Source organism: Rhagoletis pomonella, unplaced genomic scaffold (assembly GCF_013731165.1).
Source record: "Rhagoletis pomonella isolate Grant_MI unplaced genomic scaffold, Rhpom_1.0 Rhpom_scaffold_00007, whole genome shotgun sequence".
Lineage (NCBI taxonomy): Eukaryota > Metazoa > Arthropoda > Insecta > Diptera > Tephritidae > Rhagoletis > Rhagoletis pomonella.
The window spans coordinates 7,082,365-7,092,391 of record NW_023458561.1 but is presented as its reverse complement, the minus strand read 5'-3'; the positions used below and the strand labels follow the sequence as shown (position 1 = coordinate 7,092,391).

The 10,027-nt window shown below is 32.3% G+C and overlaps 1 protein-coding gene across 4 annotated transcripts in view; it reads right to left on the bottom strand.

The window, feature by feature from the left end:
* Window positions 1-10,027, bottom strand: part of LOC118742288 (RNA-binding protein fusilli-like) — a 185,367-nt gene that overhangs the window by 124,818 nt on the left and 50,522 nt on the right. The window contains exons 1-2 of one of the 4 annotated variants that reach the window (XM_036474242.1): window positions 7,071-7,865; window positions 6,839-6,966 (exon numbers count right to left, since the gene is read on the bottom strand). The exons of 2 other annotated variants lie outside the window; for them this stretch is intronic. The gene's annotated coding sequence lies outside the window, so the exon portion shown is untranslated. Of the gene's footprint in view, window positions 1-6,838; window positions 6,967-7,070; window positions 7,866-10,027 lie in introns of those variants that run through there. One more of the 4 variants, XM_036474246.1, reaches the window with a different exon arrangement.

Sequence of the window (10,027 nt, the reverse complement as noted above, 5' to 3'; positions counted from 1 at the left end):
TCAACTTTGAATGAGGTTCGTTTCTCCTACCTTTCTCTTCCATCCTTTGAATAAGTTTATTAGCAAATAAATAAAAAGGGTGAGAAAATACCTTTCCAATGACACCTCTTAAGTCTAAATCGGAAGAGTTAAGGTTCAGTTATTCAAGTTTTTCTTATACCAATCTTTGAAAAATGCTAAAAATAGCATCATCATTACGATTCCGTTAAAATTTTTTATACCCGAGCGCACTTGTGCACAAGGGTATATTAATTTTGTTCACATAACGGTTGTTTGTAACAGCCAAAACGAATCGAGATAGATATAGACAAATGTATACATAAATGATCAGGATGAAAAAAGAAATCGATTAAGCCATGTCTGTCTGTCCGTCCGTCTGTCCGTCCGTCTGTCCGTCTGTCCGTGTACACGATAACTCGAGCAAAAATTGAGATATCTCAACGATATGTAGGTTTCCCTTAATCCAAGGTAGGTTGGTATTGAAAATGGGCGAAATCGGACTTTAACGACGCCCACTTCCCATATAACGGTAATTTCCAGAAATACGAAAACTGCGATAATTTAGTAACTACTGAAGATAATTCACTCAAAATTGATATTTACAATAATTTTTAGACGAAAAATAAGAATATTATAAATTTTTGGAAAATGGGCGTAGCCACGCCCACTTATGGTTACATGTGTATATCTTGGTAACCGCTGCACCAATTTCTTCCAAACTTGGCACAGTTGTTGGCCTTCGCATAACATACCAAATGGCCGAAAATTTTTAAAATCGCTCAATAACCACGCCTACTTCCCATATAACGGTAATTTTCAGAAATACGAAAACTGCGATATTTTAGTAACTACTGGAGATTATTCACTCAAAATTGATATTTATAATAAGTTTTAGACGAAAAATAAGAATATTATAAATTTTTGGAAAATGGGCGTAGCCACGCCCACTTATTACTTACTTACTGGAGCTTATTCACTCAAAATTGATATTTATAATAAGTTTTAGACGAAAAATAAGAATATTATAAATTTTAGGAAAATGCGCGTAGCCACGCCCACTTATGGTTACATGTGTATATCCTGGTAACCGCTGCACCAATTTCTTCCAAACTTGGCGCAGTTGTTGGCCTTGGTACAGCATAAAAAACCGCCGAAACTTTTTAAAATCGGACAATAACCACGCCCACATCCCATATAACGGTAATTTAGAGAAATACAAAATCTTCGATAAATCATTAAATATTGAAGCTAATTTATTCAAAATTGATGCTTGCAACAATTCTTTACCAAGAAATACGTTTATGGTAAAATTTTGGAAAATGGGCGTGGCACCGCCCACTTATGATCACATATAAGTATATCGGTAACCGTTCTACCAATTTGTACCAAACTCGGTATGGTTATTGTACTTGCCACGTGTAAGCAAAACGTTGAAAATTATTGAAATCGGACTAAAATAACGGCCGATTCTCATATAACGGTAAATTTAAGAAATGCTTGAAACTTCAATATTTCGAAATTGAAGGACGCTAATTTACTGAAAATTGATACACCTCGGCTTACCATCTAGCGGAAGGTTTCGGAAGGGTGAAAAAACATATATTTAATACTTGCGCCGAGTATTTAATGTTCGGCTCCGCCCGAACTTAGCCTTTCTTACTTGTTTTAATTTTTTTTTTAATATTTTTATGCAAATATTTTAAGCTTAAGCCGTTTTGTCATTTGAGGGGATTTTTTCAAAAGAAATCTTTAAGAAACTATTTTTATTCATAAAAAACTCGATTTTTGAAGGTATTTTCAAATTGGTCCAGCTCACTTAAGTCTTAATATTTTTCCGAAATATTTTGGTGGACGTCTTAAAATATAGTAGATTTTATAATTCCAATGGAAAAATAGTACCGATTTTTTTTTGTATGGGGAGTGATGCAGTCTAATGTACATACATGCATATATATCTATATATTAATACGCTAACATAAATTTTGTCTCCGTTCGTTTGGCGATTCTACCGAACCGATTTCAAAACCAAGAACACCGTTGGAAAGGCATTTTTCCGTAGATGAGCAGAGTTTTTATGGTTTCGCGATTGGTTGAAAATTACGGCCAAACCATCGTTTAAACATTTTCGTATTTGTGTATAGATGTTGCTGCAACATGTTCAATTTGATATGTTTCTCATGTTGTTTCACTTCACATTTGAAATTAAGCTTTGAAATAAAGATTAATATGAAGATGAAGAAATAAATGATAACGATGAAGTCAAAAAAAAGAAGGCAAAAGTGAAGACAAAGACGAAGACGGAAGCAATGACAGATACATAAGAATTAGGGTAACTGAAAGGGTAAGAACATTTATTGAATTTATGAAGTGAAACTTCTTTAGCGGCAGTTGGTTGGTTGGGAGTAAATTGTCAAATTCAAGGGGAATAATGCACATGGAAATGGTTCTAAGCGGTTTAGCGGTTTGAGTATAAAAACAAAAACAAAGATGCCTAGAGATACAGGCAAAAACGAAGATCAAGGTAAAGTTAAACACTTTGAGGTAAAGATGAAGAGGAATATGCAAAAATAAAGATAAATATGAAGAAAAGAATGAAGATGAAGATCGATATTCTTATCGATATAAAACTCGATATTATACATATTTTTATCGATATAACAATCGATATTGCTATCGATAAAATAATCGATATTATTATTGATACTGTTATTAATTAAATAACCGATATTGTAATCGACATAATAATCGATATAATAATCGGTATTGTTATCGATACAATAATGGATATTATTATCGGTATAATAATCGATTAAATAATAGATTTTGTTATCGATTTAGTAATTTATATTGTTATCGATATGTACAATAATCGATACTTATGGTTGTTATATTTATCGATCGATTTTGCAATCGTTGTATTTTTCTATATGTTAATGGATATTGTTAACGGTATTTTTATCGACACAGTTATGAACAGGGTTATCGATATAATAATCGGAACATGGAATGTGATCACATTACATGGCATCACATCACATTATATCACATGATATGAAGAGACATCACATGATTCACATGATATTACATCACATAATATGATATCAAATCACACGATATCACGTGACATGACATCATAGGATATGACATCACATTATATGCCATGACATCACAAGACTTGGCATCACATGATGTGACATCGTATGACATGACATGGCATTACTAGACGTGGCATCACGTGATATGACATCATATGGTATGACATCATATGACATGACATCAGAGGATATGACAACACATGACATGATATCCAATCACATCACATAAAATCACGTTACATCTTATCACGTCATCGCACCTCATCTCATCTACGTGAATAGAAAAAGAAAAGGATATAACCAAAGATGTGAAAGATAAAAACAAAGATGAAGACCAATCCAAAATTTCCGTATTTGTGTATGGTTGTTTTTGTAACCTGTTCAATGTAAGCTGTTTCGCATTTTGTTTTACTTCGTATTTGAAATTAAACTTTGAAATAAAGATAAATATGAAGATGAAGAAACAAGTGATAACGATGAAGACAAAAAGAGGCAAAAGTGAAGATAAAGACGAAAATTGAGATAAAGGCGAAAATGGAGACAATGAGAAATAAATAAGAATTAGGTTAACAGAGTTGAAATTTTCCGATAGGAATCGAAATAAAATCAGCCATAAAGGTTACTGAAATTTATCCAATCATCGAAGTTTATAATTATCGAAATTTATCCATGCTTATTAAGTTATCGCAATGTATCGAATTATTCAAACTGATCAATGTTTACTGAGTTGTCGAAATTTATAGACACAGAAACTTAGTTGTTCAAATTTACGGATAGTTGTCTAGTTAAAAAAACGTGTGGGATTAACGAAATTTGCTCAAGTTAAAGAAATGTATCAAGTTATCGATATTTATTGAAGTATCATTATTTATAGACTTAATGAAATTTATCGAGGTGTCGTAATGCACGGAGTTCTTTCAACTTACAGAGTTATCGATAATTATTGATCTACTGAAATTGGTTGGTTCAACGAAGCGAAGTTTATGGAATTTTCAAAATATATCGATTTATCGAAATTTCAAGGTTATATAAGCTTATCAATTTATCACTGCTTATCGAATTTAATCATCTTAACAGAGTGTAACGAGTTATCAAAATGTTTAGATAGTTTTCGAAAAATGTGGAGATGTCAAAAGTAAAAATTTATAAAGGTATCCGAAGTTTTTACATTTTTGAGTTATTGCAATTTATCAAGCCATCGAATTTCACAGTTATCGAAATTGGTCGAGTTAACGAATTTTGTTGAGCTATCGAATTTTAGTGTTCTTGAAATTCATCGAACTATCGATATATATCAAATCATTGAAATTTATCGATAAACTTGAATGTATCGGGTCAATTCCAAGTCCTGCCGAAGTCCTCCAAAGACCTTCTCAGATAAAAAAAATAAATTTAGTTACGTTTTAGCAGAAGATTTTCCGGTTATCTAATTTGTACCGTATAAGTTTTGCTACGTGTTAAGTTGGAAAACCTCTCCAAGGCTTCTAAAACTAGAAAAACTGTCGAATTTCGACAGTAACTGGCACTCTAGTGTATATTATTACTTTGTCAGAGCGCCGACAGCAAAGTTTAAGAAAGTACTCGCTTGCCGAGCTATGTACATATCTACAATCTGTATACATCTATACACACATATGTACTTATATACCTGCATATATATGTATGAATGTAACTAAAAATTTACATAGAAAAGCTACATAAGTCGAAAAGATTAAATTATATTTTTATATCTCCAATTATGTTTGCATATCTCCACATAAGGACAAAGTGACTAATTACGACGACAAAAATAGAAAAACAAAAGTCTAATACTCTTTATAAACCAGTCCACAATGCAACACACAAATTTTGACTTTTAACGCAACGCAGCAGCTTTAGCAGAAGCGCAAAGTTAGGTTTTCTATCGTGCGTCAAATTAAATATTTTTTTGTTTGAAGCTATGATAAAATAGTTTCGCTTGCCATTTTATTAACCGACTTCCAAAAACGGAGGAGGTTATCAGTTCGTCGGAATCTTTTTTTTTTTTTTTGTTTTTTTTTTTTTATGTATATTACCGCATAACTTTGCACCACGTCAACCGATTTCAATAATTCTTTTTGCAACGGAAAGGTAGTGTCTCAGAGGTGGTCCCATACTGATTTGGTTTAGATCCGATCATTGGATCATGAAATATATAGATATATATATATTTTTTTTAAGTCGGTTTTTTTTGCTAAAAATTACTTGTTCTTATTAACAACTAATAGTTTTGTCAACATGGAAAGTCAGGCGTATGTACTTTATTTTGCGATTTTTGGTAATATTATAGTTGTTTGTAAAATGGGTATAATACCTATTTTATAAATTGCCTTTTTTCATTGAAAAAATTTTGAAATTTTTATATTAGTGAGTCATAAAAAAAGTTTCAACGAGTACAGCCATTTCTCTTCAACAGTTCGAAAATTCAACAAATTGCCAATGTAAAAATATCACGATCTCGTCCCCCCCTTTTCCCCCTTCATTAAATTGAGCATATTTTTCTTAAGTCGTATAATTTCGAGATTGATATCAAATTTTCAAAATTCAAAATGGCGGATACAATATGGCGGAAGATATCTTAAAAATGTATAGATTGTTATGAAGCTTGGTATCCAGAGATTTTCGTCATCACTGGTTTCGAAATTGATATTAAATTTTTAAAAATCAAAATGGCGGATCCAATATGTTATATATTATCGTTTGTTATGAAACTTGGTATTCAGAGATCCTCGTTATCTTTGATTACAAAATTGAAATAAAATTTTCAAAATTCAAAATGGGATCAAATGGTGCTAAAGGTAATGCATTACGTTCAAAGTAAAACGCCTATTGTTTGATCCGCCATTTTGAATTTTTGAAAATGTAATATCAATTTCGAAATCAGTGATGACGAAAAGCTCTGGATACCAAGCTTCATAACAATCTATACATTTTTTAATAAATCGTCCGCCATATTGGATCCGTCATTTTGAATTTTGGACATTTTATTTAATATTCGAATTCAGTGACGACGAAAATCCCTAATTACCAAATTTTATTGAAATTTGTCAAATACATATGGAGTTTACACATTTTTGAAGAAATCGTCCGCCATATTGGATCCGCCATTTCGATTTTTGAAAATTGAATATCAATTTCGAAATCAGTGACGACGAGAATCTCTGGACACCAAGCTTCATAAAAATATTGAAATTTTTTAAGAAATCGACCGCCATATTGGATCCGCCATTGTGAATTTTGCAAATTTAATTTATTATTTGAAATCAGTGATGATGAAAATCCTGAAATACCAAATTTCATTGGAATCTGTCAAATACAGTAAACATTGGGAGTAAACATTTTTGTCGTCCTATATTGTCGATTCGTCTCTATGTGATCTCCTAGATTACACCTACAAACTTTTACATTTCTACCAGAGGATGTACACACAGAACTGAAACTTCTGGTTGAACGAAAGAATATAATCCGCTGAGACGTACCTACCTAACTATGAACCAACGACGATTTAACGCGGCTATAAATAGTGACAGAGAAACAGACACTATTCAGAACAAAAAATGACACTGAAGGTAGCACAACGCCGAAACCGGTTTGTCTCCAAACCAAATTTGACAAGGGATGACGGAAAATCGTTCCACATTACATCAAACTCCTACCCTGTCGGAAACACCAACAACGAAAATGAGAACTTTTCCATTAGGTTTTAAATAGCCTAGACTTTTTACCTCTTCTGTGATCATCGATGGTTTTACAACTATCAATTTCGCTGCAAGCCTCCTTTAGTTACTTGTTAATATGTATGTATGTATGTGGTTGGGGCTACCTGTTACGCCGTTGCATTCATGAGTTTTCACTAAATTTTATGAATTGCTGTGTTATTAACTCAGAAAATATTATTTGTTCAATGTAGAAATTCACAGAAATTTAAACTTTACACTTAAATCAAATTTCACCAACTTTTTTCTCGTGTATTTTATGAGCTTCACCAACTCTTTTCGTATGATCAATCAAAGAGAGTTTCAGACATATTTTTGCGTGTGAAAAAATGTTAATATACATACATATGTATATTGCTACCATTCTTTTAAATAACCTAAGGAAGTTCGCGATTTTAACATAACAACATCTGACCGGTATGTTCTTGCGTTTTAAGTTGAATTAAAAAAAAAAAAAACGATTTATTGCCAAAGCAAACAGTGTATACAACATGCACCAACATCTACCACAATACCACAAATTTTAACGTGTTCGAATCAAAAGTTTGGCCACAAATAAATACCGCACCGTGTAAAGCTTTCGACGGTTACCGGTGTTCTCGCGCTCGTCTCTTGGTGTTATGATAGCAACTGACTTACACTTTGAGTGATCGTTGATGTACTAGGTATCAGCCTTTGACCAACATATTTGTGAAAATATCAGAGAAAACACCAACAAGTGGGCCCGCAAACCTATCTTACACCGAGCAAACATACAAAATTGAGAGTAACAAGACATTTAATACATGTGTACCCAATAAACACAACGAATTCGACGCGAACTCGTTTTCTCTGAAAGAACTATCGAGACGATACTTCGCGACGATAGATCGCCGAATTCGAATTCGTAGGAGAGTCACCTATCGTTAGCGAATCGAGTGTTGCTAGTTTTTCGAATCGTTGGCGATTCGAGAAATTTTTTCTTCGAATCGCTGGCGAATCGAGAATATTTAATTCTTCTAATCGTTGGAGATTCTATAATTTTTATTTTTCGAATCGTTGGAGTTTCTATAATTTTTATTTTTCGAATCGTTGGCGTTTCGAGAATTATTGTTTTTTCCACTCAAGATTTCAGCTTGCTGGTGTTTTGAGATTGCAAGTTTTTTCGACACAAGAGCTTAAAAATCTAGCTATCTGAAATGAAATCTATAATATAAATAAACAAAAAGTAAAAAATGTACGAAAATTATGAGTTATTAATGAATTTGTTATAAATATGAATTCGTATTTAATTTTTAACATCAATAAAAATTAAAAAAAAAAAAATGATGTACATTTCATTAACAGAAATGCAATAGCAGCAGAGGATGTTTCGTTTTCTCGGGATATCAGAAAATGTGTAGCAAATAATTTAACATTAATACGCACCTCAATATGTAAATACCCATTTCACGAAATAACCAAGGTTTTACATATCACTTTAAATGCAGATATTTACTTTGTTCCGTTGCTGCATTAAATAAAGCCGGCTTACTAAAATAAAATGTAAAGAAATTGTATTTGTTTTATTTTCCTAACAAAGAATATTTTCGAAAAAACTATTTCCTTGATTGTGCCTCGAGGACGATGCAATAAAAAAAAAAATCTTTCGAGAAAACTGATTTACTCGAGCTTGCCTCGAATGCGAAACGAGCCCAAAAAATATATTCGAGAAATTTATTTTCTCGAGTTCGTCTCGAATTCGATACGATGCCACCCTCGCTTTTGTGTTTATTGGGTATGTAAAAAGGTAAATGCAAAAACACACTAAATACATGTATGTATTAGTATAGGTATGTATGTGCAAATGTATGTATATACTTTAAAATATATAAATAAAGTACAAATATGCATACATATGTACATACGTACACTCACGCTTTTATTATATTTAGGTATTTATGTATGAAAAAAGTTGAAAATGATTTGAACTGAAGTACTTACAATATGTACCAACTGCAAATATATATTACAGGGCATATGTATGTGTGTCGGCATATATGTACATATGGATGAGTTCGTGTTCGCGATATTGGTAAACGCTTAGAGAGCATGTGGCTATACTCAAACTCACCTTTCTCGTTTATCATTAAACTGTATATTCACCTCGTTCTTATTTGTCATTCCGTAACCAACTTGTTGCTGGTCTCTCCATTCATATCGTTCAGGTGTAGTAAACATATACATACATACATATGTATGTATGTAGGTGCTTAAGTTCGCATGCATATCTGCATAGGTACATAAATATATTTTAATATTTTTATGTGTACATATGTATGTATATACTTATATGAATATATTCTGTGTTAAAAATATATGTGTGCATACATACATATTTATGTACAAAAATATATTGATTCCCAAGCCTTTCTATAGCTTAGTCGAGAGAAACCCACCGAGAGTCATTTAGACCACATAAATACATTCATCTGTAGTATGTATGTACATATTTATGCATAGAGTTTCCAACTGCCAGAAGAGGTTGAACAATATTTTTTAATTCGAGCTACGGTATATTTTCAGAAGACCTGATATCCTCAGGCAATATGGATGTTATAAGTAGTACAATGAAACTGTGTATACACATACATATGTATGTATGTACCTACGTATAAATTTAAAATAAACATGCAAATGCGAGTATGCACTCGAAGTCATATGTACATATTTACCTATGTTCATATGTATGCATACATATATACATATATGCATCCATATGCAAGTATTTCATTAAATGTAAGTATTATTACTGCTGTTATTACTGCTGATATTACTATCTGTACACCTGAGCAACCACCATTACCTACTCCTCTGAAAACGTGATCATTTTCTTATTCTCTTACGCACGACTATCTCTTTTACCAACTAAGGAACGTAAGAATGAGCAAGGTTCAGCTGCGAAAGATCATATAAGATGTATGTGCATATGTATGTACATGTTATATATTTAAAGTTTCCAACACGCACATTTGATGTGAGACAGTAATTCAGTATGACTACGTCATTATTCGCTATTTTCTCTATTCATGTTGTTGACGATTGTGTTCACATCTACTAACGGAACAGGTATTTTCGGCTTGGAGGATGATGCACTCTCTCTCTCTCTGCGCTCAATGTATTTAACTAATGGCTCTGGGAATGAGTTTGAAGCATAAACAAACTAGAAACCGTTTTTTT